General features: G+C 34.8%; 1 protein-coding gene across 21 annotated transcripts in view; it reads right to left on the reverse strand.

Annotated features, from left to right (window-relative positions):
- The window catches only part of DMD (dystrophin), a 1,317,358-nt gene that overhangs the window by 579,232 nt on the left and 711,191 nt on the right, over positions 1–26,935 (reverse strand). The window contains exon 1 of one of the 21 annotated variants that reach the window (XM_052795074.1): positions 2,629–2,728. The exons of the other annotated variants lie outside the window; for them this stretch is intronic. The gene's annotated coding sequence lies outside the window, so the exon portion shown is untranslated. Of the gene's footprint in view, positions 1–2,628; positions 2,729–26,935 lie in introns of those variants that run through there. 21 annotated transcript variants of the gene reach the window in all.

Genomic DNA, 26,935 nt, shown 5'->3' on the forward strand with positions numbered 1-26,935 from the left:
GTGCAAGCAAGGTATGATCTCTTCTCTATCCCTGTTATTTGATAGTTCTCTGAGCTCCTTGCAAGCAAACAAAAATTGCTACATAATTTCTCAAACAGCAAAGATCTTAATTCTGAATGTGCAAGGGAGTCTAAAATTACTGGCAGTTGTGACTGAATGAAATATATGTTTTAGTGCTTTTGAAACTTAAATTGATGTGTAGTCCTGAAACAGTCCTATAAGTCAAATGACAGATTGGAGACATGGAATTGACTGTAACATCAACATTTCAGTGCCGTTCCAGTAAACGCTTACAAGAATATTTCCAGAAAGGTGCACATACATACATGCATGTTTGTAGAGAAATTATATATAGGCATTTTAAAGATGTCATTGTGTATTTCAAATATCTATTAAAAAACTAGCATCTGATGAAGATTACCTTTACATGCTCTGTAATTAAATACAATACATATATGCTTATGTATAGATATCCCCATGGGAATAGAGAGAGATACAAATAGATTTACTAACCTTTCTGGCCATATAAAGTTAGAGACTGACAATTATATCAGAATATTTAAAAGAAAGCCAGAGGATAAAAATGCAGTATTCCAGCACCATGCTATTTAACTTGCCAGTATATAGCTAAATGAAAAACGGTGCAAGCAGATTGCTAGAGTCATTCCTCTAAAATCCTTTTTCTCAAGTCTAGGCTCTAGCTTTACTAATTTGTTTACTAAGATGTTATGTTTAAGATTTAAAATTATCTTGGCAGCTCTTCTGTTTTGTGTCTTCACTTAAGGTTATTTTTACGTATTTTTATCCTGAGGAATACTTGTTATAATCTATCTGCATATACTTTAAACTAAATAACCAATAGCCTAACAGTTTGTTTTCCGAACTTTTATAAGGAAGAGGACAAATATCCATCAGGAGGAATGCAAAGCACTCCCTCACAAGACCAAAGCAACAGTGCATGAAATTGAACTTCAAAAAGAGCCTCCATTCTGTGTGACTTCTTGGCTGACACAATTTAGATATTTATAGCTTTACGAATATGCCACTGGAGAAGAACTTGAATCTTTTTCTAGCCAGAAAGGATTAATGAACATGTGCACCTGGTAATTACAGCACTCCATCTTTCTCAAAGCCCTCACATTGCCTCAATGGCAGAAACTGTAATGAAAAACCACTAAAAATATCAATCTGCAATTCCACAAGTCATTTAAATATTAAAATGTAGAATCTCTTTTCATACTTTCTATGAACTATGCTAACAGTGGTATACAAAAAATCATACACAGATATTTTCTGCTTCGTGTTATTACCTGGCACGCCTCATTTAAAATGTAAAGCTCATCTGATATGAATTCAGACTTCTTTAACTTACTCTAGACTCAAATTAGGAAATGCATGCGAATGACTGTCAAAGACTTCCTTAAGTAACAGCAGAAAGAAGTATCAGCCCGGGGTAACACAGGCAATTCTAAGAAGACATAAATTCCACAATACATTTCAAAAGAAAAGTTTACTAGAAAATAAATGTCTAAAGCATTGGGAAAAAAAACCCATTCCGTACTTTTTCTTTTAAAAAGGTTTTCAGAGTTATTGTCAGGTGGAAACTTTTTAGGAAGTATGCATGCTACCACAAACATTTGTCTAATATGCATACTACTAGAAATCTACAGGAGTGGGGGTGCTGTTTTTTTGTTAAAACACTATCCAGATTAACTTGAAAAACATTGTGCACTTCATACTGGATTTTGAGAATAAAAAATACTTGGAAAATATTGCAAAGCATAAACCCCACTTCATCATCAAAGTAGAAAACATTCAAATAGTCTATGAGCATCAATATTAGGATATTCTTGTGTTATTCTGACATTTGATATACCATTAACCTGAGGCAAACTAATACATAAATGGATGAAGCAGACCACCCAAAAGTAAAACCGGCATTACTAATACAGGTTATTTTAAGCAAAAAGCTTGAACTGCTTTACAAGTGAAATTAAATTTTAAAATACGTTTTAGTGAAGCACTTAGCTATTCCAACATCTGAATGGAAAGTCAATTATAACCTAAATGCACAGACTTCTATACGGCTCTAAAAGTAGTCTTTTAAAAGATATTTAAGCACAGTACGAGACTTGAGCATTAAAAATGGCCTTTTATTGTTAAAACATACTGCTCCTTGGTGGATTATAGAAAAAGAAAAGACTCCAGTAGAGATAAGTGTGCATGAAATGCTCTCTCCAGAGTATTCAACCAAACTGACTGCAATAAGGGGACTTCAAAAAGCAGCAAGACAAGAGATGTTCAAAGCACCTTGCAGCTTTGGGCTGCTGGCCTCTGCTGCTGTTTTTAATACAGTTAGGTTTAACTTGGGAGCGGATAAATAATTGACGGTGATATTTTCCGAAAGCTTTGATCACCGCACCGTTTGTGACAAGCTCGAAAGTAGTCATTGCGATAACACTTCAGCCGGGGCTGCTTATTTCAAGTACAAAAGCATCCCCTCCCACCTCCTGCTCGCAGACTCCTGCATCAGAACAGGAGACTTAAGATGCAGCCTGCACGGCACTAACACGCCACGCTCTCCACCGGCACATTCCTTCTCCAGCACGCCTATTTTCGCTTCCTTACCTTTAAAAGGCTGTCCAAAACCTGCCAAGTTCCCCCAGCCGATTTTAGTTCAGAGCATCCAGCGGCGCATCCGCACAAAGCTTTGCCATTGCGAGTGTGAAGAGAAAGAGCTGCCGGGATGCTGAATGGCACATCAGCCAACTTTGTGTGGAGCCGCGGCTCTCGGAAAAAGCCGGACTGAAATTCGCCTCGCTTGCGGATCGGATTCAACAGCACACAGCAACAGGGAGAGGAGCAAGGGTTTAAAAGGGAAAAGGCGGGGGGGAGAGGAAAAAATCCCGCCCGGAGTGGATAAGCCTCGCCTGTGAAATGTAAGCTGGGCTTCCGAGTCCAACGGATACTTGCCAGACTACTCTCCTGCGATGTTTGGATTGCCCTGGGTACCATAGGAGGCCATCGGTTTAACGGCTGATATTTCCATATAGGAGGTGTTAACTATTTGCATTACTAAGGTATTCGGGAATGACATGAGCATTCCAGCCTTCCCGTTATATAAAGAAATTGCAATATCTTAATAAAAATCATTTTAGATCTAGTTAGACTTCCATTTTACCAATTTTCTGTGGATCATTTCTTTACTAGTTTAGATTCAATTCACTATAAAAAATCTTGCCTTTCTTCCCTGTTACACAGAGATATTGATGTGCCCCTGTAACAGTGCAGACTGTTTCACCTGCGATACTTATCGAGTCCTTGTAGGAAATCTACCTGTAACACCAAGTCCTGGCTTTACACGTTTTCATGCTACATGCAGTCTACAATGAATCAGAGAGTTTGCTGAGGCACTATTGGGCACATTGCACCATGATAAGGCTTTAACTATTCTTCAGCAGAACACTGCTTACACTGTTCTGATGAATCTGTCTAAAATGGAACATTTTTGTCTGTTATAGCTAATGTTGTACACATGATAAACAACACAAAGTTTAATTTATGTATCTAGTAAGATCAGCTTTTTTCCCCTGCATATTTGGCCCTTGCCACTTTAAGAATAGCGTTGAAGAATACATGCTTTATCATATATTCTTTCTCAAACCACAGTAGTCTACAAATTTATTTCCGTTTGCTGACAATGAAAGTACCATTTTCTAGTGGCTCTACTGTTTGGCACTGGCACAGCATTTTCAGGTCAGAAGCAGAAGTAAAAGTGCCAGGAAGATAAGAGGCCAGATGTACCATAGAGGTGATGACCTCATTTGGCAAGAAATGCACTTTGAATATATAGTTTAAATAGCACAGTTTATTTCAAGCAGTACCTATTTTTAGTGAGGTTGGGCGAGAAGGAACGCCTCTGTCACCTCCAAGGTCTCAGGCTCCATTCAAACAAGTAAGACATAATAAAGGACAAGCAGGAAAAAGGACCACCAAAGTAAAAGGAATGGCAACTTTCACAACTATTTCACTATCTATTCAGTGTTTTTTTTTTTCTTCACAAACATTGTATCTGTCTAAATGATAAGGAGTTCACATTCCAAATTTCATTGCCAATTATGAGGCGTTAAATTGGCCTGTATAGGTTTTTTGGCTTCTATTGACCTCATCAAACAGCTGTGATTTCTAAGCAATCAGTCTCTAATGAGTTTAGAAACAATAAACAGAAGTTAAAATGCCAGATGTATTTCATTTATCTTTTAAAAAAATGAACTCTCTTAAGATGTACATCTTGAAAATTTTAAGTTTAATACGTACAAAATGTTCTTTGGGTTTTGCATTTTTTGCTAATGCATAGAGGAATCATCCTCTAGTGACTGAAAAGTAAAAACAATACTTATGCTCTGCCTCTGTCTTTTTAATATACTTAGTGCCTTATCAGCACTCAAACACACTCCTGTGAGCAGCTCCGGAAAACTAGCTAGAATGCTGAAATACTTTAGCTCTCTTTCGGTCTTGTCTCATTTTATTGTCTTATAATGCAAACATCTGTAATGCACTGGAAACTGTATTGCAAATTTTAAAACCAGGTAAAATCTGTGCACCTAATGAAAGGAACTTCTCAGAGAAATAGCTGAAATGCACAATGTAGCTATTAATTGCAGGAAAAAAATAATTGGCCATACACTCATCACAAGTAAATATCTTTAAAGCTTACAATAGTGATAGAACGTTTTCCCTTAAAGAAGCAGATTTTTTGTCAGTACTTGTTAGACGTTAGTTAAGATTACAAAAATATAAAAAAAAATGTTACTATATTAAATACTTAAATATATTAACTGAAGGTTAGAAAACAGGCCATTGAAAGGGTTGTGAACAGAAGATAATTCTCAGCTGCAAGCTCAGTGATTAAAGTATTTAACATTTAAGGGCTGTTAGTCCATCATCTTTCCTGTGCATAAAATTCATTGAGAGCAAAACAGCCCAACACTTTAAATGGTTTGTTTGTTTATGTCTGATGACTCTTTAAGTAAGCAGGAATCCAGATAACCTCTTGGCAAAGAATTCATTATGTAGCTGTTATACTACGACAGTACTATTTCAGGAATCACATTGCACATACATTTCTTGACTAGTCATGTGCACTTCGTGCATTTTGTGTCCTACGCAGAAACATTGCATACACATAATAAATACGCATTTGTAGTTCCTTTTGACTGTAGTATATAAGGACCGAATGTAAAGCAACTTCCCTGCAAAAAGATTCACGCACTTATCCCAATTTTGATGTATGCCATATCCTAAAATAGTTTTACTTTCATCCCTGACGTCTTGCAGCCTTTCAGCAGAGGATAAAAGCTAACATATCCCCAACTCCCCAATCAAACACATCTCTTTAAGAAAGCCACAGAACTAGACCCTGGGAAAAAAAAAAAAATCACTGAAATGACCCTGTTGATTGCAGCTATCAGGGAGTTACACAGAGATAAAATGGTTTCTAAGTTATCTAAGCTTAAGTGTATGGAGAACAAATACTTTGACTTAGCAAATGAATAGGAATTCAAGAGAGATGTGGCTGTGTTTGCCATGAACAATCCTACAACAGACTGGCGGCTGCATGTTTAAACAGATGTAGATAATCCACAGCAAATTCTAGATAATGTAGAAAACAACTCATTTGAATGTGAAAAGAAGCATGCATCAGTGTAGAAGGCCCATATCAGAGAGCTTTGTGGCCAGCCAAACCCCTTAAGAGTTTCCTCATTGCTCTCAGATCATCATTTAGAATAACTTTGTGATGAGCGTACAACTGCTCTTGCCCTGATTACTGACACTTCTGTTTGTGACCATATTGGAGATTATATTTTGCACGTCAACACAAGTCTGTAGCACGATGGGTAGCCGAAGGCACTAGAAATCAGGAAAACTCGAGGGAAAAGAGTGGCTTAAGTTAAGAGGCAATGAACGTTACTAAATTAGACTGCCAGATCTCTCAGCTTTGAAAATTTTGATTCACTGTCCCGCTGAGCCTGACAGGTTTTGGTCAGACAGGTATCATAATAGGAATGCAGAAGAAAAAATAATTTCAGCAGCATTAAAAGGACTGTATCTCAAAGACAGCATTCATCCTTTGCAAAAACAGCACAGAAGTATAAGGCAGTCAGAAGGGGCACTTTATAGGTATTATATTCGTCTAGGTTATTTGCAGGAGGTATTAAGACTTCACAGGTAAAGGAGACATAGAATGATAGATGATCTACAAAAGCCTCCTTTCTATTACTAATTCTTTATTCTTACTGCTAAAAATACTACCATTCTGGCTTTAAGGCGCTCTTGTCATACTTGGCCAAAGATTCTTGAAAACAGAAATTATACAAAGGATGCAGTCACACCTGAAGTTGGCATAGGTTATAGGCTACTGTGGCACGTAGGATGGAACGAATTGCAATATTACCACTGAGAGTTGTAGGTTCATGGTATTCTTTATCCTTTTAGAACTTAAATCCATGTTTCCTGCTTCCCATGATTGTGACAGAAATTCAGGTGTTACCACAGTTAGGTACAAAGGCCTTGCTGCTGCAGTACACAAGCAGGCACTGCAAGTACTACAAGGACACAAGCAGGAATGACAAACTAAATTAAGAGAAAAAGAATAAAAAGGATAACCTTCAGTTAGCCCTGAAAAAGTATACCCCCCTGCACAGCAGTGGTCCCTGTTCAGCATTGTATAAAACATACAGTGATGCTCCCTCCCTTCCATGTGTGCCAAGCAAACTAAGGAGACAAACTCCCTTTTATTTGCTATTTTACAGACTGGTTATCTACTGGGAAGTAGATATCCCCAGCTTGCAGCTATTAGGTAAGAACAGGTCTAGTTATAATCCATTATAGGCTTTCCTGACAGCGCAGGTTTTTCTGAACCTGGAGCAGGAGGTGCTATAGAGGAGCAGGACTTACTATGAAGTCCTGATTTACTTACCTCTACCTAGTGTTTTCTTCTTGTTCATTCTAAGTGACTTTTGTGGGGAGGAAAGTCAGCAGTCTCAACCTTAGGCTTTGTACATCACCCTTCAGAGCTACACCCATTTCTACCAGCTGTATCAGATCATCCAGATGAGCTTAGACACTTACTAGGTGCCATAACAAAAAATACGTGCTTAAATTACATGGACTTCTGCTTTGTATCATTTGTCAAGCACAATTCCATGGTTTCTCTATGCTGTATGTCCCCAGGTTTGAAATCCTTGCATAATAAGTGAGATATTCTTCAGGTGTACATGAAGTTGAAATCAAGCCAAAGGCTCAAAAACTCTCATGGGTGAACTCTCTTGTTAAGTCACTCACTGAAAAGTGTATTTTGTTTTGTTGATTTCACCTTTCATTTTTCCTTCTAAATAGCACAGGTTTTCAGTAAGCTGAGTTTTGTTACTGTCAGGGACAATGGCTTAGATTACAGATGCCTATTTTTCTTAAAAGTTACATGATAAAGAGTATATGAAGGTATATTAGTATAACCTACCAATAATAAGTTATTAGCAAAGTTTCTAAAGGGATAGATATGTAAGAATTTCCTTAATACACTGACAACATCAAAGTTGAACACAGAAAGGAGTGGAAACTACTCTTTCACCTCTAACAAAAAATACTGCCCGTAACTGCTACAGCACCCGCTGTGCTATCAGCGCTGTAGATCTTTCTGCCAATATACTGCCTGCTTCTTCTGATATGACTGCCATCCCCTGTCTTCAGCTCTTGGCACATGCACAGATTACTTCAAGATGTAATAGTGAGTTTATTTATCTCAAAATTTTGCTTTGACTAATACATCTGAAAAATAATACGGTCATATCGTACAATGTTTCTTCTTTCCAGGCAAATTAATAAATTTGCCAAAAGCCTGTGTATGGAGTAGTAGAGACTGCAAAGGGCACGGGGTGCTCTAGCCATGTTCGCTCTGTTGATGTCACCAATATTGATTACCTGCCGTATTGCCTGATCAAGTGACTGTTTACCTGAGAGACAGTTATTAGGCAGGAGGAGTTAACACAGAATTCTTGTCCTGTACTTCACATCATCACATCTCAGTCAATTGGAATGGGCTTGGTCACACAAGGACATCAGATACAAGTTTTTATATATGAATACATTTTTAGAGAAAGATTTATTAAAAGACAGTAATTTACCATGACAATAATTGCTTTATTCTTATCATCCAACAAACATAAAAAAGCTTCATTTTTATCTTCAAATTATAATTTTCATTATTACAGCTGAGAGAAAAAAGTCAGTAATTGTTTTACTGCTTAGTATTTTTAGACCAATTGCCATATGTATTGAAGAAAATGACGAACTGCACTCCAGGAAGGTTGTCAACTACATTAAATACCCTCAATAGTTCCACTAGCTCTAATATATAAATTCATATATATACTCTTACCACTGAAAAGCACATTTTAAAACTAATATTTGATTTTGCTCCTTCTGCGCATCTTCTGATTCCATCCAAGATGAAATTTAGCATGAGAAATTGTTCTGTGATGAAATAGAGCATCACTCAAAGTGTGCACACCAGTTAGAAAGATGAAATTATTCTACTTCAAAGAAATGTATGTTCTATTTAGACTTGTATTTTATCACACTGGGCTTGGATGTTAAATATTCATTTTGATTATATATTATTTCACTGATTTATTCCTTCATTAATTCACTCCTATAGTAATGTGATCAACTTCAATGGATATATTTAAGCTGTTACATACATCTTATCTCTTTGTGCTGCACCAAATTCCTCCATCAAAATAGTTAATTAAGAAAGAAAATCAAATTTCTCTTAATCTCACACTAAAGCATAATTTTTTCCTTGAAAAAAATACAACTTAATTATGAAAATGAATCCATGAATTATATGAAGACATGTGGATAATATTAGGAATGAGCATAGCAAATGAAAAGTCGACACAGTATTCATGTTTGATTTAATACATCAAAAGTGAAGCAAGAGCATGTCTAGAGAGCTCACTGGTCATATCATGAGAGATATATAATACCCTAATGAGTGTCGATAAGAAGATAAAATGAGATATATTGGTTTTGCTACTTAATGGTTTGTAAAGTCTGTTTATTGTTTGTATTCATTTTGGTGTCTCAGTTACAAAGGCAGCATAGTACAAAAGGACTCGGGACCTCCGAATTTTTTCTCCTCAACAAGATTTTTTTGCTGAGACTTAGGGCAGAATCAGTCAGTCTGTTTACTCATGATTTTCAAAGAATCTAAAGGAGTTAAGTTATCTTATGTCAGTGGAATTGATGATCCTTTAGCCCCTTGATGACTTTGAAAATCCTATGTCCTTTCCCTGATTATCCATCTATGGAAGAGAACATAAAATTTACTTATCTGGAGTATCCAATATGAAAAATGTGCACACATTGCTGAAAGATGATGGTGATATGAATGTGATCATAGGGAAACATGGGGTTAGATTCAGGAATAAGACAGTGGTAATTCAACTGCCTCCTAGCAGAACGTAAGATTGTTTAAAAAATTAATCTACTTTTTTTCACCAGAAAAATGGAGGAGACTATAAGGCTTTATCTTACAGTAAATACAATGCCATTCAAATTACAGCCAGTTAAGTCACTGAAGGCATATTCTTCCGGGTTTTGGTTTTGTGTTTTTTTTTTTCCTGCTTTCTCCCTTCTGGTTCTTTTCTGACTCGGTCACCAACAACAGCAACAAGACAGTAAACGCACTTACAGAAACTCCACATTTTCAAGAGCAGAAAGTATTTCATGTTCTATTTGTGTCATAGCTGTGGCCAGTGTGACAAGCCGGAATATTACAAGGCTAGCTCATCAGTGAAAAGTGATATCTCATATCACAAAGAAAAAAAATTGTTACACAAATGACAGCCCATACTTAGTAACTCCCATTTCTGTTCTCAGTCTAATTAACTTACATATTGATGACAGAGAATTCCAAGCATGGCTAATGCAAACTACTTTTTAATTACTTGAAAGTATCTATGATTGACAACAGTTTAGTCTATCAATTAAAAAATCCCAACACTTCTGCTAAAGTATCTACAGTTATTCAATATAGATTTCTTATAGTGCCATGACTATTTTTTCAGTTTCTCTATTTGGAATCTTTGCTGCCTCCTTCTAATGAAATAAACATCAGCTACTTTTTTTTTTAGATGAAATAAACTAGACAGAATATTCTAGCAATTTATTAACAAAGTCATCTAATTTTTTTGTTATTGTATGCCTTTATTACTTGTAAAAGCTTGGAATTTGGCTTGAGAAGATATATATAAAAATAAATAAAATCATTGTGTATTGTGTTAGTATTATGAAGGTGAATAAAAATAGATAGCATCTCAATTGAATAAATTCATTGTTACAGGCTTGAACAGAAATCATAATAGGGATAGAATACTGCCACAGTTTGGCTAGATAATACAGTTGCAGATAATAGACAGTTTTATCCATCTTAGAAAAGCTGCAGAAGAGTCATTGAGCATCTTCAAGGTCAAACGTAAACTTGACATCGTATCGCTTATACTGCAATGTCAGAAAATGATACATCACAGCTATAAATTTATTAGTGTGAATAAAACCTTATACGGTATTTGCATTTTGAAAGCAATATGGAAACATTAACTCCTTAATCCTCAAAATACCCTAGGAAGATTGTTAAGTACAATACAGTAGAACAGATCATGGAAATGAAAAAAGGAGAAAATTAAATTCACAGTTATAGAAAAAGCCTATATAAAAACTGAATTAGATTAAACATTTTCCATGTTTCTTATGTATATGCAGAGCATAAGGACACACTGAAAAATTTCCATTAGATCAAAACAGTAAAAGAAGAAACTGGATGGCTATATAAATTCCAAATGCCTTGGGATCTGCTATTACTGAAAACAACTTCACAGTCTTTTACATGTAAAAGTAAAGACACCAATGAAGACCATAAAATTAGATTTAAAATTGACTGACGATTCAGCTGAAGATTTCTGTTTTGTTAGACTGAGACATTCTTACCTTTCCTAATGTCTTGGGCAGACATTTTTTTAATGAGAGCTAGTTAGGAAGTTCATCCGTTAAGGGTCATGAGACATGCCAGAAGATATACGAGAAGTAGTATCTTTCCCCGCTTAATTTAAAAGATACAGCTATTTTCTTAATTCTGCCTTAGTTTCAACAGTTGGGGAGGGCTAGTCATATGGTATTCCAGATCTATTTTACTCTAACTTTTCCACTGTCCTAGACAATGGGTGCCTCCCATTCTCCTGATGTCTCAGGTAAAATGAACACCAACACATACATACCTTGGTTCTCCTGCCCTAGGATTTTACTTTACACTACCTTTTGATATCTAACACTACACTGCTGACAAGTCCTCATTTTCCACCATCCACCTCCATCCATCTTTGCCCAGGACAGTAATTGCATACCTTAAAAACATACTTACACCTTTGTTGCCCTCGCACAGTTTATTTCTAGATAAATATTGAAGCTAATTCAAAAGTGGAAAATTCAAAGTTTATGGAAAATGTAGCAATGGAATTTCCCTCATATCTAACTTCTCATGTCTACAGCACAGATCTCCGAGACAGTTATCTAAACTCTACAGCAAATAGAAGTAAATAGATACTTCTAGGGCAAAATGTGTTTCATGTTAATGTGGATATTTAAAATACATCAGATGAATTTTGTCTCAGATGCACCTTTTACTTTCCATTAACTATAAATGGAGTTCAGAATGATCCCGTCTACTCTGTAGACGTGTAAAGTTAAGTGAGATGAATTGCACCTTATGTATCTGTGTTAAAAAGAATGAGAATACTTCTTTGCCTTCCATACACTGGAATGGCTTTCTTCATTATGATTTTTTTAAAGTTTCCCCATATAAATTTTTAAATTTATGTAATTTCGGTTCAGAGCATTTTAGGGATAGGATTTTTATGTTTTACTCACACAGTTGTGTTCCTCGAATTTCGAGCACAATCTTTTCCCTGAATATAACTACATGAGAGTTTTAGCTTCTAGACATGTTGTGTATCAGTACGGTCTCTTAGAATTTCCCCAAAAATTTACCAGAAGTAAAAGTTAGTGGAGTTCATGACCTTAAAAAAATTACTGAATGCCACAGTAATTTAGAAATTCACTTTCATATTTGCTTTGCAGTACACCTCAAAAGTCTGATTCAAAGAAAAATGGTTATCTTCAATGGACTTTGACATCAGACCTAGAGTGATTGCAACAGGTGCTACAAAGTTTTATGTTGTTTTATTCACAGAATAAATCAGTCAATCTTTACATATACAGTGAACAAAGGATATATCTTTTATAATTTATGTTGTAATAAAATTGCTTAGAAAAATACATTTAAAGTAAGTAAATAAAAATTAATACTGAAATAACAAACAGCAATTCAAATAGTAAATGAAGGAAATCTGACCTATATCAAATGTTAGATATACATCATGAAATGACAATCAATGGCATCCACCAAAACAACAACAATTTTAATACTGAATCCTTTCAGTACAACAAAGACTCTGTAAAGTCAGAACTCAGTAGTCATCTACTAACTGTTCGAAACTATAGAATACAGAAAAAGGTTTTTAACAAAGTAAAAAATTGGTGGAAAAGACAAAACTGGATACATTGGGGAAAGCTAAAGAACTTTTACACCTTCCTCAACGGCATTTATTGGGAAAAGCTGATACAGGAATCCCTTTTATGCAATGTAATCACAACTTATTAACTCTGCCCCAGTTAGATCAGAATTAGCTCCACACTACCAAAACCACCAAGCCAAAAACTACCAAGCAGTCATTTTGATTACATCACCTATATTCACTAGTTATTTTTTATAATCATAACGTACTTTAAACCTTTGTAGATTAATATTTTCAAAATGTCAGCTATTTTTATGATGAATGCACTACACGCTAACTAGCACTTAGCTTTATCATTTAATACCTTTTTAGAAGGAAAACTATGAGTAATCTAATGTCCATGTCAAGTATGTATCATGTATAGCCAAGCTTCTTTCTCCACTGTAAATATAAAAGTCTCAATGTCCTGAGCATAAAGCGTAACCATAAAGCCCTCTGACCTTAGTCCATCCAGTTAGCAGATCTATTTGACATTTGAAACATACAGAAGGTTTCAACCAGTAAATATTACCAATTTCTAATCTGCAGTGAAATAGCTGTTTAAACTTTGTGTTAAAACCCACATCTTTTAAATGGATTTTTTTTTCTTCCTTATCAGGGCACTACAGATTAGATAAATATAACCAGGCTTATAAAACTGGAGTGGTTTTTTTTCCAGAACAACAACAACAAAAGAAAATGTCTGTTTCTGTCCTCAAGTTTGATTTGCATGAAACACTCACTAGGACTGACCCAGACCTGATTACTGGGAGGCCTGTTCTTCTCAAAACTAAGTATTATAAAAAGGATAATAATGTATGATATAAATCAGGTTTCAGTGTCAGTTGCTCCTGCAGACTAGGAAAATAAATGCTTTAAGAAAGCATTTAGTATTGGAATTTAGAGAAAAAAAAAAAGGAAAATTTAAAATACTTGCATGCTGCTTTGCTCCTTGCATACCCCTTGCATACCCCTTGCTTGAGCATGTTAATGTCTTTATAGCAAAGTCTTGAATACTGTGCTTTGATCATCTATTCCACCTACAGTAAAGCCCTCCTGCAGAAAACTTATGAATCACTCATTTAAAATGGATAGCTCCCACCAACCAGAAATAATAAAATGTATTTGCTGACTTCCTACCTAGGGTCTATGAGGAAAAAAAGAAAATCCAGCTTTAGCCATTCAAGCTCAAGCTGGATTTAACAAGCATAGATCTACATGAACTATGGATATCTGAAGAGCCAAAGCTCAATTAATTGCACCTAGCAATTAGACTGAGTGTACTTCTTCATTTCACAAAGCATTTGACATTTAATGTCATGGGACTGTTATGCATGAAAACTATGGAATGATCTTTCTGATCTTCTGATCAGAAAAGGGTAATGTCCAACTGACAGGGTTAATCTAAGAAAGAAGAATTCCTGGACACAAACCCACTTGTAATCCAATTTCTGCCGCGTCATTCAAGTCCCTATATTCCATAGCCCTTCTGTAGGCAGTGCTAACTGAAGGATGCAGTTTTGCATGTAATGGGAAAATCCCTCCCTCTTAGGGATAAGGTTGACCATGACCTATGCAACTATTAAAAAAAAAAAAAAAAGAAAAAAAAAAAGAAAAACCTTTTCTATGATGCCGTTACTCTTATAGAGGAGTGATACTGACAAAAATGCAATAATTGTCTCTGTAGTACCAATTCCCTGAACAAACTCAGAAAAAAATTCTATTTTCATTAGAAAAGTAGGAAAGTATACAAATGCACCTTTGTCATTTTGAGTAGGTTAGGCTGAGAAGTAAAAATAAAATCCAAATTTGTCGCTGAGGTTTTATATGCACACATAATTGTTGAAAACGTCTTAGACTATGTTGCTTTTTGCAACCATAAAATCTGTTGGAGAGTAGGAAGTTAACACTTATATTCACTGTATCATGGTCGCAATCATCTTCTGTAAATACTCTTCAAAATGAGACCTTCTAAGTGGTAGCCGTCATTCTCACTATCAACTTTCCTGGCAGTAAGTATCTGTGTTTGCATTAAATCCAAGATGCTTCAGGAACTGCATTAATCTTGGCATCTTTCTGGGCTCTCTAAATAGATATCTAATGATAAACATTGTCCGCAGGGGATAAGGGAATTTTCTTCTTTTTTTTCTTAAGTTCAATAGTTTACTACTTCCATTGCTGCAGACCTACCCTAGGAGTCTGTAAGACCAAATGATAATAACCAAGGCTGGGAAAAAGAAAAAACATAATCATCCATCTGTCAAGCTTTAGAATTGACTGAGGATGATAGAGTGGAAATAACGGAAGACAAGTTTCTACTATTTCTCGTAAAGTCCTGCTTTGCTTAGCTCTGACTATTTGAAACTAAACTACAAGAGATGCAGATTGACCCAAAATTAATGATTAATATTTCCTTTATAGGTGGCTGCTATGATTATTGCAAAAGACTTCCTGAAACTTTTGCAAAGAACCCTAATGGTATCCCTTCCAAAAATCCACGACTTATTTTCTTCAAAGCTTCGGGTAACTCCCTTGTTCCAAGACTGCAAAATAGCAGTCATGGTAGAAACAGATCTTTTCTAGGAAAACATAGAAAGATAAGATGAAAAGGCAAATCTGACAATGGAGTTACTCTAATACTCACTTCCAAAGAAGTGTGTTTTCTTACCACATGTCACTAACACATTGCAAAATCATCTGTTTGCCTTTCCATTGAGCCTCACTTTTATGAAGTGCTAAGTTTAAAATTACTTTTATAATGCCTCAGCATAGTCTGAGCATTCCTGTTTTACTAGCAAACCATTTTCAAAAAGATAAACAATAAACTTAACCTCCATAGATAAAGCCCCCCATTTTTGCTTGAAAAAAATCTGAGTCCTACATTGTATCTTATGAGATTTTTTTCATAGGCCATGCGTTTCTGAAGTTGAAAGAGACTACATTTGCACTACTGGCCATAATACTCATTTATGAAAATACATGGATGTGTTGCAGGGAGAGATGACAGTTCGTATTTTACTTTTGGTGCCTTGCTTGACACCATTTAAATACTTTCATGCCCAGTGGTAGGACACAGGACCAAGTCTCTCAAAACTCTGGTCATCCTGTGAAGGACAGATTGTGGAGACCAGACTTCCAGACAAATTTCTGCCAAATAGAAATGGTACATCTTGACCACTCATTTATGAGTGGATATCCAGAAACCTTATAAAAGGCGGCCTAGGTAGAAGGAAAAAATAAAATAAATCAAGAGTGCTAAGAGCCCATATAAACTGCCTGTACATACAATCCCATTCACTCAGAACTCTACTATAACCATCTTCTGGAAGAATGAAGTAGAAGTGGTAGCAATGCACGGCAACCAGCAACCAAAGGTGGAAACAATAATTAGGCATGCTGACACATTGCGGCAACTGGAAATGACAGCCCAATAGTTTTGGTAGCTTTTGCATTTGGCAAGAGATTTTTCTGCCTGTAATATCTCAGTTAAACTAACATTCATGTCAACTTCAACTGCTTTGGGTTCTGCTATGGAATATATTTAATTTAAAATAAAAATTGCCTTTCCTAGAATTTCCCAGTTGTGGGAGATTTTACTTGTCTCTTTCTTTATCTGGACTAAAAGTTCCAGAATACTACCATTTTGCTACAAGGAAAAAATGTGCACGCTTAGGCCATCCCTCAAAGGTGCATTGTCCTAACTTTCAGAAATTAATTAGACATTCATGTGCACGTTGAAACACACAAAAATTCTAGGAAAAAGCAAACATTTGCATGTAGCATATTGTTATACTTTAAGAAACTATTTCCACATCATCATCATCATCTTTATAAACTAATAGTTATCTTAGCTTCCATTTCTGGCCTCTTCCACCATATTTTCTGCATAGTATGGTGTTGCATGATTTTGAGTCATATCTGAGTATGTCTCATATACGTATCACGTGTATCTTGCACAGCTTTTGCTTCCAATATAGCCTTGTAAACTTTCTTCAACGAATGATTTATGCAAGGTATAAAAAGTGCTACATTCACATGTAAAAATTACACTACGATATTGTTCTCCCAGGAGCCATAAACAGATCAGAGTCCAGTTTGTGCTATGTAAAAAGAAATATGAACCTCACGGGGAGTTTTAATCACAATATGCCACCTCTGAATTGAAGATCCATTTTGTATCACGTCCCACTGGACTAACAAAAATCTGCTTGTTTACAGAAGTTAATTTAAAACTTTCAGGAGAAAAAAAGGGTACAGAAGGTGTTGCCTAGCTTTCAATCAAATTTGGTCTTATTCCAGACAAAAGTCAATGTGCATTGTTTCAAATTGATTGTTCAAAACCTTAGTTACTATTAAATACTTTTTGCCGTGTTCCAAAATCATTAGGAAATGCTGTTACAGAACTAGGAATAATTTTATTCCGCACAGTCTGCTGTGGACATAGAGAAAAGTTTAAATTAAATTCTCATGTGGTCTTACTTCTCCGTCAATGGCTTCAGCCTCAGATCTGCACTGGTAAGTTCACTTAATTGCAAGACAAAAGCAGTGAAGCCTCTAGAAACTTAATTCTTCAGCACTGGTTTTATTTAAGCAGAATACCATCAAAAAACCCCTGACAAAATACCATTCACAATGTCACTCCATTTAACAAAGAGAGGTTGTTGAGATTTTTCCAATGGAAAAAAAAAAATTGAGATGGCATAAAACACAGTAAAGAACCTCTAACCTCTCTGTATGGTTTTTGGACTTTTGGGTAAGGCTTGAATAAAAAAGTTCTGGAGCTAGATTATAGCTAAATTAGGACTTTTGTTGACTATAGGCAACAGGATAATCAGCTAGGAGGCAATGCTATAGATTATCCCCAAATGTTTTTTTGATTATGACAATTGCACAATTTTTATATACTTGATAGAGTATGGCAGGTGATTTCGGATGCACACTAGGATCGCATACATTGGTGTGACAATAATAGTGGATTGGAAATACGGAATGGAGGGGAAATGTTTGCCTCTAAGACAGATACTGGTCATTGTTCTGAACAACTTTAATGGTAATGATAATGTCATAGGAATAATTTTATCTTAAATCATGCTTACAGCTGAAGAGGTGCTTCAGAAATGATTCCATGCAGAAAGGGAATGTTCCCAATCTGTGTCATGACCACATCCTCATCCGCACACCATATTTTATGCTGAAATATACATGTTAGTTACTATTTGCTAAATTCTAATTGGTACTTGTCCTGATCTGTCATTGTTCAAAAACTGATACATTTGATGTATATATTCAGATACATGTGTGGAAATCACTGGTCCATGCTCTCATGTCAGACAATTGAGATCTGAAGTTTTCACTGCTGTAATCACAGCTGTGCAAGACTGAATTTGTTTGAATGCACAGGGCACCACGTGCCCTGGCTCTTCTTTGTTGCCAGAAACTTAAAACCTGTATTATACAAATCAATGGCAAGCAAAGGACTTAAATTTTAATTTCTAATATTGTGATTTTTCTCTTTTGCTACTTCTTAAACTCTCTTTAGAATCTTTCTTATATAAAATACTTAAAAAGCATGTTTCTCAACCTTATTATCTGAGAAAAATTACCAGAAGTCAGAGGATAAAAAAGCAGTAAAATCTTAGAGATCTTAAAAAGATCATAAAAACTATAGATACTTAAAAACAAAGATCTTAAGAACTATATAGTACTGTACAAATCGAATCCAACATTCCATCTAATAATGGTAGAATGATAGATCAAGAGGGATTGAGTTAACCATAGTAAAGTAAGAATAGTCAAAAGTGAGAACAGTCAAAATTCGAAGTTTCATACTTACACTCAAACATATATTTTAATGCTTTAAAGTCAGAGTGGTTTTTTATTTTTAGAATTTTTTTCTAGCAATTGTGTGGCACAATTCTGTAAAGAATTAATTAATCTACTGTTATGTTACTTCATCACTTGCTTAATGTGCCTAATTATTATGAAGCTATTATAATAAGACAGTCTAGTAATATTCAAAATTATTACCTACCTCTGTTTATACAGTTTCTAAATTTTTACTGTCTTCATGAGATCAAGCGTAGCTAACATGATTAATTTCTGCCATCATGATAAACTGTCTGAGGTCAAGGGTCTTCAACAGAAGATTTTAAATCAATGTTATATAATAGCTGCTATTAACATAAAAATAATACTTAAAAATATATATACTATTTGAAGTACTCCTGATAGTATTATGACTAATACAAAGATAATGTAAGCACCTAAAATGAAATAAAATAGCTTCTAAATAGATTAGAATAGATTCTAAAATTCTAAAAAAATTTGAATACCTCTCTCTCTCTCTATCACAGAAACTACTGCCAAAACAAAATGGTAAAACAGTCTACATGTTAGCTATTGTGAAAAATACTGTCAGGTCTACAATACATAATAAAATAGGGTACACTAAGTTCTCATATCATGCTAATTTTGATTTTAAAATGCAACTTGGAAAAACTTCCGTGCTAAAGTAGAAACTAAAATTTCTAGACTTGTTACATTTCAACTGATGTTTTATTTTCTGCATCAGATATTACTCATAAGGACACTTCAAAGACACAGCAATAAATTTTACCATATACTGAGCTTTTAGAAAGAGAATTTAAGTTTATATTCTGAGCTTCTCTCTATAATGTTATTTCAAGTTTGTATGCTGTTATTCTGTTTTTGGAGGAGTGTGAACAATTTCAGAACAGATGTAAGAAATATAGCATAGTATATGCGTACATGCCTTTTACAAATATTCTGGTCATAAATGAACTTCAGAGAATGGGGCACATCCCATCATATTATAACACAGTTCAAAACATTTTTTTAATGGGATCATATTGAACATAACTTCACTTGCTGTCTTTCCATTAATTGTAAAATTTAACCTCAGCTTATACATTAACAGTAACTTCGTTAAGCTCATCTTTTGCTTTTCACCTGTTGCCATGTGCTAAGTATAATCAGTCCTGCTTTGAGAAATGCTTTTTTTCAGAGATACCAATATGAGAGTCAAGTAGACTGGGATGCTTTTAAAAATTTGCAAATAAGCCAAACAGCCATGAGATAATTACATTTCATTAAAGTGATTTTTATTCCTAAATGTGTTATTCTTTCCCCCAATCACTAACAGTATTATTGCAAATGATCCGACCACATAGGCAGGACAAAATATATCCTAAGTCGTAATTTCTATCTGTCAAAATATAAGATGTATGCATTTTTTTAATTAGAGAGATTGGATCAAGAACAAAAGTTTTGTTCAAAGATTGTGTTCTGAAAATGCACTGGGAAGGTTACCCTAAGGGTTGTATCTGAAAGTATCATGTCTTTAAAAATGCATAAAGTCTGCTGAGAGCTGACTAGAAACCAATCAACTGAAAAGAAACAAACATAAACCTGTAAAAGCATTCAATATTATCACTAGATTAGTTCTCTAATTTCCCAAGGCAAACAGGACTGCAACTTCCACCAAGCAATATCCACTGTTGTCAGTGCTGCCCTGCGTCCTTTCCTGATTTTTAAATTCTTCCCACTTTCTCTTTTAGATTCATCAAATGAAAATGTGACAAGGAGGCTATTTGCTCTTAAAAATAACTTAGCTGGGGAAATGAGGGTACAGCAATGTTCCTGCCTGATCTTTTTCACTGCAGCATGCTTAAAGTTTAATCTCAGTCCAGACCGATGTTCCAGTATCAAAATAACGTTAGTATTTATTGAGTAATCCTAACTTTGCTAATTTTAAATGCTTAATGTTCTTCTTAGTTTCTCAAAACTTACACTGACAGAAATGTTTTTTTAACTAAACATTGCATTTACATTGACTGGTCTCCAAGGATTTCAGGAAGTCTGTTGGAGCCTGAGAGAACTCAAAATCTGTATACAATCCATTCTTATTTTAAATTATATTTAGGGAAAAAAAAGTAAATCAGCCCTGAATGCAGAATAAAGCTCTTACAGAATTTGAAGATTAGGGGATGCATGACTGATGTGAAGGACCCATCACTGGTAGAGAAATATAGATCAGTTAGTAACCAAAGAGAAAGTGAAAGAGCACATGCATCAGTACAATTGAAAGTACAGTCTACCTCTAGGAATAAGGAGTTCAAACCTTGCTCACAGCCTTGAGGACTCTTATAATGGAAAACAACAAATCTGAAAAAGACCTGAGAGCACGAGAATAGTGGACAGAGGAAAGTGGGAAAGAATCAGTTATGCCTGGAGTTTTCATTGTGACACAGACAAAGGAGTTAACAAAATTCTTTAAAGGCATATAAAGAAATGGGGAGGTTATGCTTCCTCTGTGTTTTGTTCAAATATAGTTGTCACTGAAATTCTGCACCTACAGTACAAGAAAGGTGGTGTAAAAAGACGGACAAAATCAGGAACGCCAAGCCATCTGCAAAGTCATTAGGTTTAGTCATATACTAAACGATATTGAAAGATCTGTTCATTTCTTTATGAAATTAAACAGTGACTACAAGTATGTGAAAAAAACATGGAAAACTTTCATTCTAGTGTTTCCTGTAGCTTTTAAAAATAAACTGGAATTCTATCACAGAAAAACGTGGTAACCTAGACATAATGTCAGCAGCATTTAAACTATAAATGAAGTACAAATATCCATTAAAAATATCCATTAGCTTTCAGTTTAATAACAAATATTTATTTATTAATAAGAAATATTCAGTATATTCCATGGAACTGCCTCATTCATAGATTTTGGGGATTCTGGAGAAACAAAAAAGATACAATAAATGTACTCCTTTTTATATGATTTGCTTTTATACTAAAATGATTATCAGGATGATACTTCTATTCCTCTTTCTCAAACCTTACAGTAGACCACTGTACAGTCCTTTTTTTATTAGTCTCGTCCATCATAAAAGAAACTACAGCAGTAATTTTAACAGATCCACAGAGTTTTGACATAAAAAACCTCAATAACACAACAAGCTCTTGGCTATACACTAAACACTACCTCTATTTGATATTTGCTGATTAATAATTTAAGATTTTCAAACTGTCAAAGTTGCTATGCTCCAAAAGCATGATTTCCTCTAGCAAAAACATCAAGTCACAAGAATTAACTGTTGGATTGCTTTTCTATTATTATTTTTAAAACAAAATGTGTACTGTTTGGGTCATTACATTTCTTTTCTTTTTGAAACAAACAAATGAACACAAAGATGCTAAGTTTGTCTGCCTAATTTCATTGACTTGATATTTTAGCAAAGTCTTCATTATTCAAACTTACAAAATCACTCCTGTTGTCATGTTGCAGAGCATTCAGACACAAAAAGACTCTCACATACCTTCCCTTGCTTACAGCAGGGTTGGAGAAGGTTTTTGAGAATCATCAGTCTTGTGTAACAGGAGCCATTGCTGAAGGCATTACAGTTACAAAAGAGGTAATGAAATTGGGTAGTGATAGTAAATTTAGAAAGTACCAGAGTAGGCTTTATTTGAGGCAGCTAAGGGTTGCAGCAATACCACAAGGTACCTTCCTAGGTGCACGAGTTGCTCTGCGTCTCTAAATCCTGTAACGCTCAGTAGCAATGTAAGGGCTAACAAAAGACTCAGAAGAAAAGATGTTGTCAGTCATCATAAGTGAGAATGGTGTATCTTCCAAAAATCAAACCAGTACAGAAATAATACACCCTATGGGTCCAGTATGCTAAAGTACCCACTTTAAGTGAAGTATATAGTTTTGACAATATTCTAAACCCATCAAGATAGATCACAAAATCATTAAAACTAATCACAACTAGTATTTTCAGTCTACTCCTAAATTCTTTGTTCTGCATTGATCATAAATGCAATGTTCACAACCAGTATGATTCTAGCTCTGAGCTCTTGAGAGAAAGCCCAGCTAAAACTAAGGCCCCACTGCACCAGGCAATGTACAATTACAGACAAACACTCCTTGTCCTGAAGCCTTTATAATCTAATAGAAAACCCAACAGTATTTTGTGTTATCAAAGTGGTTCCTGAGATGTACTGTACACTTATACAAGAGCTACGAAATACCCATTCATTCAGAACAGATTTTAATGTGTGCTAAGGATTCTGGTAGATTACTTAAAGACAAAAAGCTCTTGAATGGCCTTGAATCTTGCTCTTTGGAAAGTTAGGTCTACTAAACCAGATTGCTCTTTTTTATCCTTTTTCTTTCTTTTTTTTTTTTTTTTTTTTAAAGTTTGCTCCAAAAAGGATTTTGCCTTTGAAGGCACAAGCAAAAGTCTTTCATGCTGTTTTCAGTCTCAGATGCAGTTATAACAAAATACACCTACTTGTGCTTTTTCTTAAAGGTATCAATTTACTAAAATACCAGTACTAAAAACATGACATAAACACTTATTAGCAAACTCTCCCATCAAATCCAATGATTTACATACTATGTACAGAACAGATCTTTTCCATTTCAGCTATTAAAAACAACTGTTAAAGGAAAAATGTCTTGTGCAGACTATTTCAGATAGTTGTCATGCTTATTACAAAAGTACAGAAAGAAAATTTTTGTGATCGGAATTTTTAGTTTATCTTACAGTCTCCAGAAATGAACTGTGATCTAATGGCTCTACAAAGGCTGGAAAAAATGGAACACTATGTGGCTCTCATTCAAGACATGTAAAGACTGAACCATGGGACACAGGATGAGCTTCATAAAGAGAGATAAATAGCCAGATATTTTAGCAAAAAGCAGTAGCTGGCATTAATATGTTCTCAGACTCTAGACACTAAGAGGGAACAGAGAATCACCTTGTCTTGCTATGAAAGGCAATAGAACATAGTTATCCAGTGCCAACAAATCATGAAAAATACATAAAACCGATCACCTAACTTATATTAAAGAATCAGCACCCATTTCCAGCTTTCTCTAAAATAAAACTTGTATGAACTGTCTTACATAACACAGGTGAATAATAGTTCCCATTTCCACGGCACTAATGGGAAATTAACATTCAGAGCGCCCTCTGCTCATCTTAGGACCCTGCTATGCAGAAACATTCTTATTATGCAACCAAATTGTTTTCTGAATATTTTAATTTCACTTCTAATACCACCCCAATAGCAGAACCTTGCCCAGGTTCAGTACATCTCCTCTATAAATGTTCTCTTATGCTACATTTCCACAAAAATGACAAAAAATAGCTGATATTGACTGTCCAATTCTGAAGGGATATGGTGAGACACCTCATAATACTGTGAAATTGGCAGATATTTGCCATCCTAATATAGTAATTGTATACTGGAAAAACTGCTCAAAATATGTTCTCTTTCATTTCTTCTTTCCCTTCTCCTAGCATTTTTTGACAGGAGTGTCCTGTACAGATTAACATACTGTAAGGGTTTGCTGCCTTCATTAAAAACAAAACAAAACAAAACTCAAGAAACCATTTTGAAATCAGCAAAATTCTGAGATATGTATGTACATCTCAAATTTAATATAGTGAGATGATGAGTACAAGAGTCTATTATATTCTTGTTCCAATCGATGCATAAACTGGAATTTGCCACACTCCACAATTCATTACACATCCTTAAATCATTCAATAAAAATTGAAGCTTTTAAACAGTCTAAGTATATGTGGCAAAAGAACATATTTATTTCTCCTTGTAATCAGAATCAAGGCAGAATTATTGTTTGAATTTAGAAGATATTCAGCAAATGCAAAATACTTAGACCTATAAAACAAAAGATTTTTTTCTATAGTGTTCTCACTTCCATTGTGAAAAGTCAAACAGACTTAAAAAAAAATGTAGATTTTATAGGGTTTTTTTTATCCATTGCAAGCTTAGATTTTGAGTGAGAAGCTACAGCATATCTGTATTATGTTCATTTTTTAGAAGGGTAACTAGGCAATATAATATGTGCTGCCTGTAGAAGTATAACAGAAAAAAAAATATTGAGATCACACAGTGTCTACTATAAATATCTAATGTTGTTCTGAAACTCTCCCATAAGCTTTACTGAAATAATACGACTTTTCTCTGGTTTTAGTTTTAGCATGAAAATTAATTGCATACACCACTGCAAGCCAGCGTGAGCAACAAAAGTGAGAACAAATTTCTTCAGGGAGCTCTAAAAAGGACAAAGGAAAGAAGTAGCCTCTATCTAAAATGTTTTCTGACAAGTAATTGCTGGTCATGAAGTATTTGATAAGTCTTTAATAAAAAAGTCAAATAGTTTTAAAGAAACTATTTTCTGGAAAATAATTAATCAAGTTTTCAGTCTGATTTTTTAAGTTTATATGATTGAGCTCTCTGATTATCTGTTGGTCTATCTTCCACCCTAACATTCCCCCAATAGTTTTTAATATTCTGACTAAATTTAAACAAATTTGGCAGAAGATTAGAATTATAAAAAATAATGACATTTTATAATTTATTTTAAAAAAAAGGCAACCAGATAAAGAAAACCAGATATTACTGGTCACTAACATGGGAACAGGTGTAGTGTGTAGGCCTTACTAAACAGCTGAGAATTCACACAAAAAAGAAACACCTTAAAAAGCCCCCCATGGTGGAAAACATTTCAATTGGAACTTACAGATAACTACAAACCCCCAAACCCTAGGTTTTCTAGCTTCAGTACTTCTGGTGTTCACAGAACACACTGGAAATACAATTCATTTAAATATTTTTTATTCTTTTCTACTACATGCAGTGAATCATTCAGTGAATTTTATCTTTGTACTGTGACAAAATGTCTAGTCCAATTATGGAAATATATTTATTTCAGCATGAATACCTTACTTGGTAATACATTCTGGCTAGCATCAGTGCTGGTTCACTAGTACTAGTAATCCCCTGAATATTCAAAACCTGATGAAATATGCATTCAAGGGAAGCAGGAGCACACCTGACGTAAATTCATTCTTAAATATTTTCATGACTGCTTATCTTTTCTTTAAAAAAAACCACAAACAACTAAATAAAATTTACAAATAAAATATTATTTCTTTTTTTTCTGGAGAAGTTAACACATCCAATGCTGTCACAGTTCACTTTCAAATATTCTGGGTATCTCAGAAAGGTCAGGTGACCTTCACCCTAGAAGTGCCTATTTTTCTTCTTTGTCTACAAAGGAAGATCAGGATTACAAGCTCAAATACAGATGCCTACTCTGGACCTGGTTTGGTGAGATGGATCTCACATCCAAACATTAAGTAGGAAAGAAGTATGTTGGAAGTTTGCTGTAGAGCAGAAGTAAATATTTTATTTAAACAACTCAAAAATGTTACCACTATTTCCACACCTGCTACATTCTGTCTCTCTGTATAACATAACACCTTTGAGAAATAAATGAACCAATAAGTTTATCTGAAATGAACAATAAGTAGTAATATAGTCTAGCCAAAAGCTCCATTCTTCAGTATCCACCCATCACTGGTCAAACTCATACCCAACTCCCTTGACTCGTCTCCTTATATCAAGAAACAAACACCTCCACAAAGGTGCCTATAAAGATAGTCAGTAAAAAGGAACTCACTGTAAAACACTTAAGTGCAAAAGACAGTTCATCACAACCTGACAAAACCTGACTTCCAAAATTAGGATAAGTAAATTTAGCTAAAGTATTTTTTAGACAGTTTAAGGGCAGATACTGATCCTTTTGCTGTCTGCTCTGCATAAACATTAAGGTTTTCGTAATACAGGGGTTTTTTTCTAAAGCAGTTCACTTTTTAAAGCAACATAACATAAAGCAACATAACATTAACCTGCTGTCTTGTCCAGTGTGCTTACTATATGGCTTTATTTTATGGCTTTAGTCTAAAATAAGACGGTAATGAAAACCTGTATGTGATGGATAGAGTTTGCAAAATCTGTTGGGATGAAACATTCTAAATAGGATTAATAAAGCTATCCATGAAAAGGGCCACAGCAAGACATATTTGTACTAATTTATATAACTAATATGTATAGAAAGTTATTCCCCAAGAGTCTTACCTTTCCCCGATTGTTTTATGCAAGCATTTTTAATGGCTAATTACTCACATCAGAAGACCTAGAAAGACTCCCAGGCTGACCAGTCATTAAGTGACGCAGTTCAAGTCTCCTAAATTTGTCTTATCCTCACATCTATGCATCAACACCCAGAGATTTAATCATATGCCATAGTGATCTCTAATGCAATATATGTACTTTTGCAAGACTTATGGAAGCAAACCAGATAAATGTTTTGTTAGGCAAAGGTACCAATACCATCCTCCTTCAAAGCAGTCATTCAT

Source organism: Harpia harpyja, chromosome 8 (genome assembly GCF_026419915.1).
Source record: "Harpia harpyja isolate bHarHar1 chromosome 8, bHarHar1 primary haplotype, whole genome shotgun sequence".
Lineage (NCBI taxonomy): Eukaryota > Metazoa > Chordata > Aves > Accipitriformes > Accipitridae > Harpia > Harpia harpyja.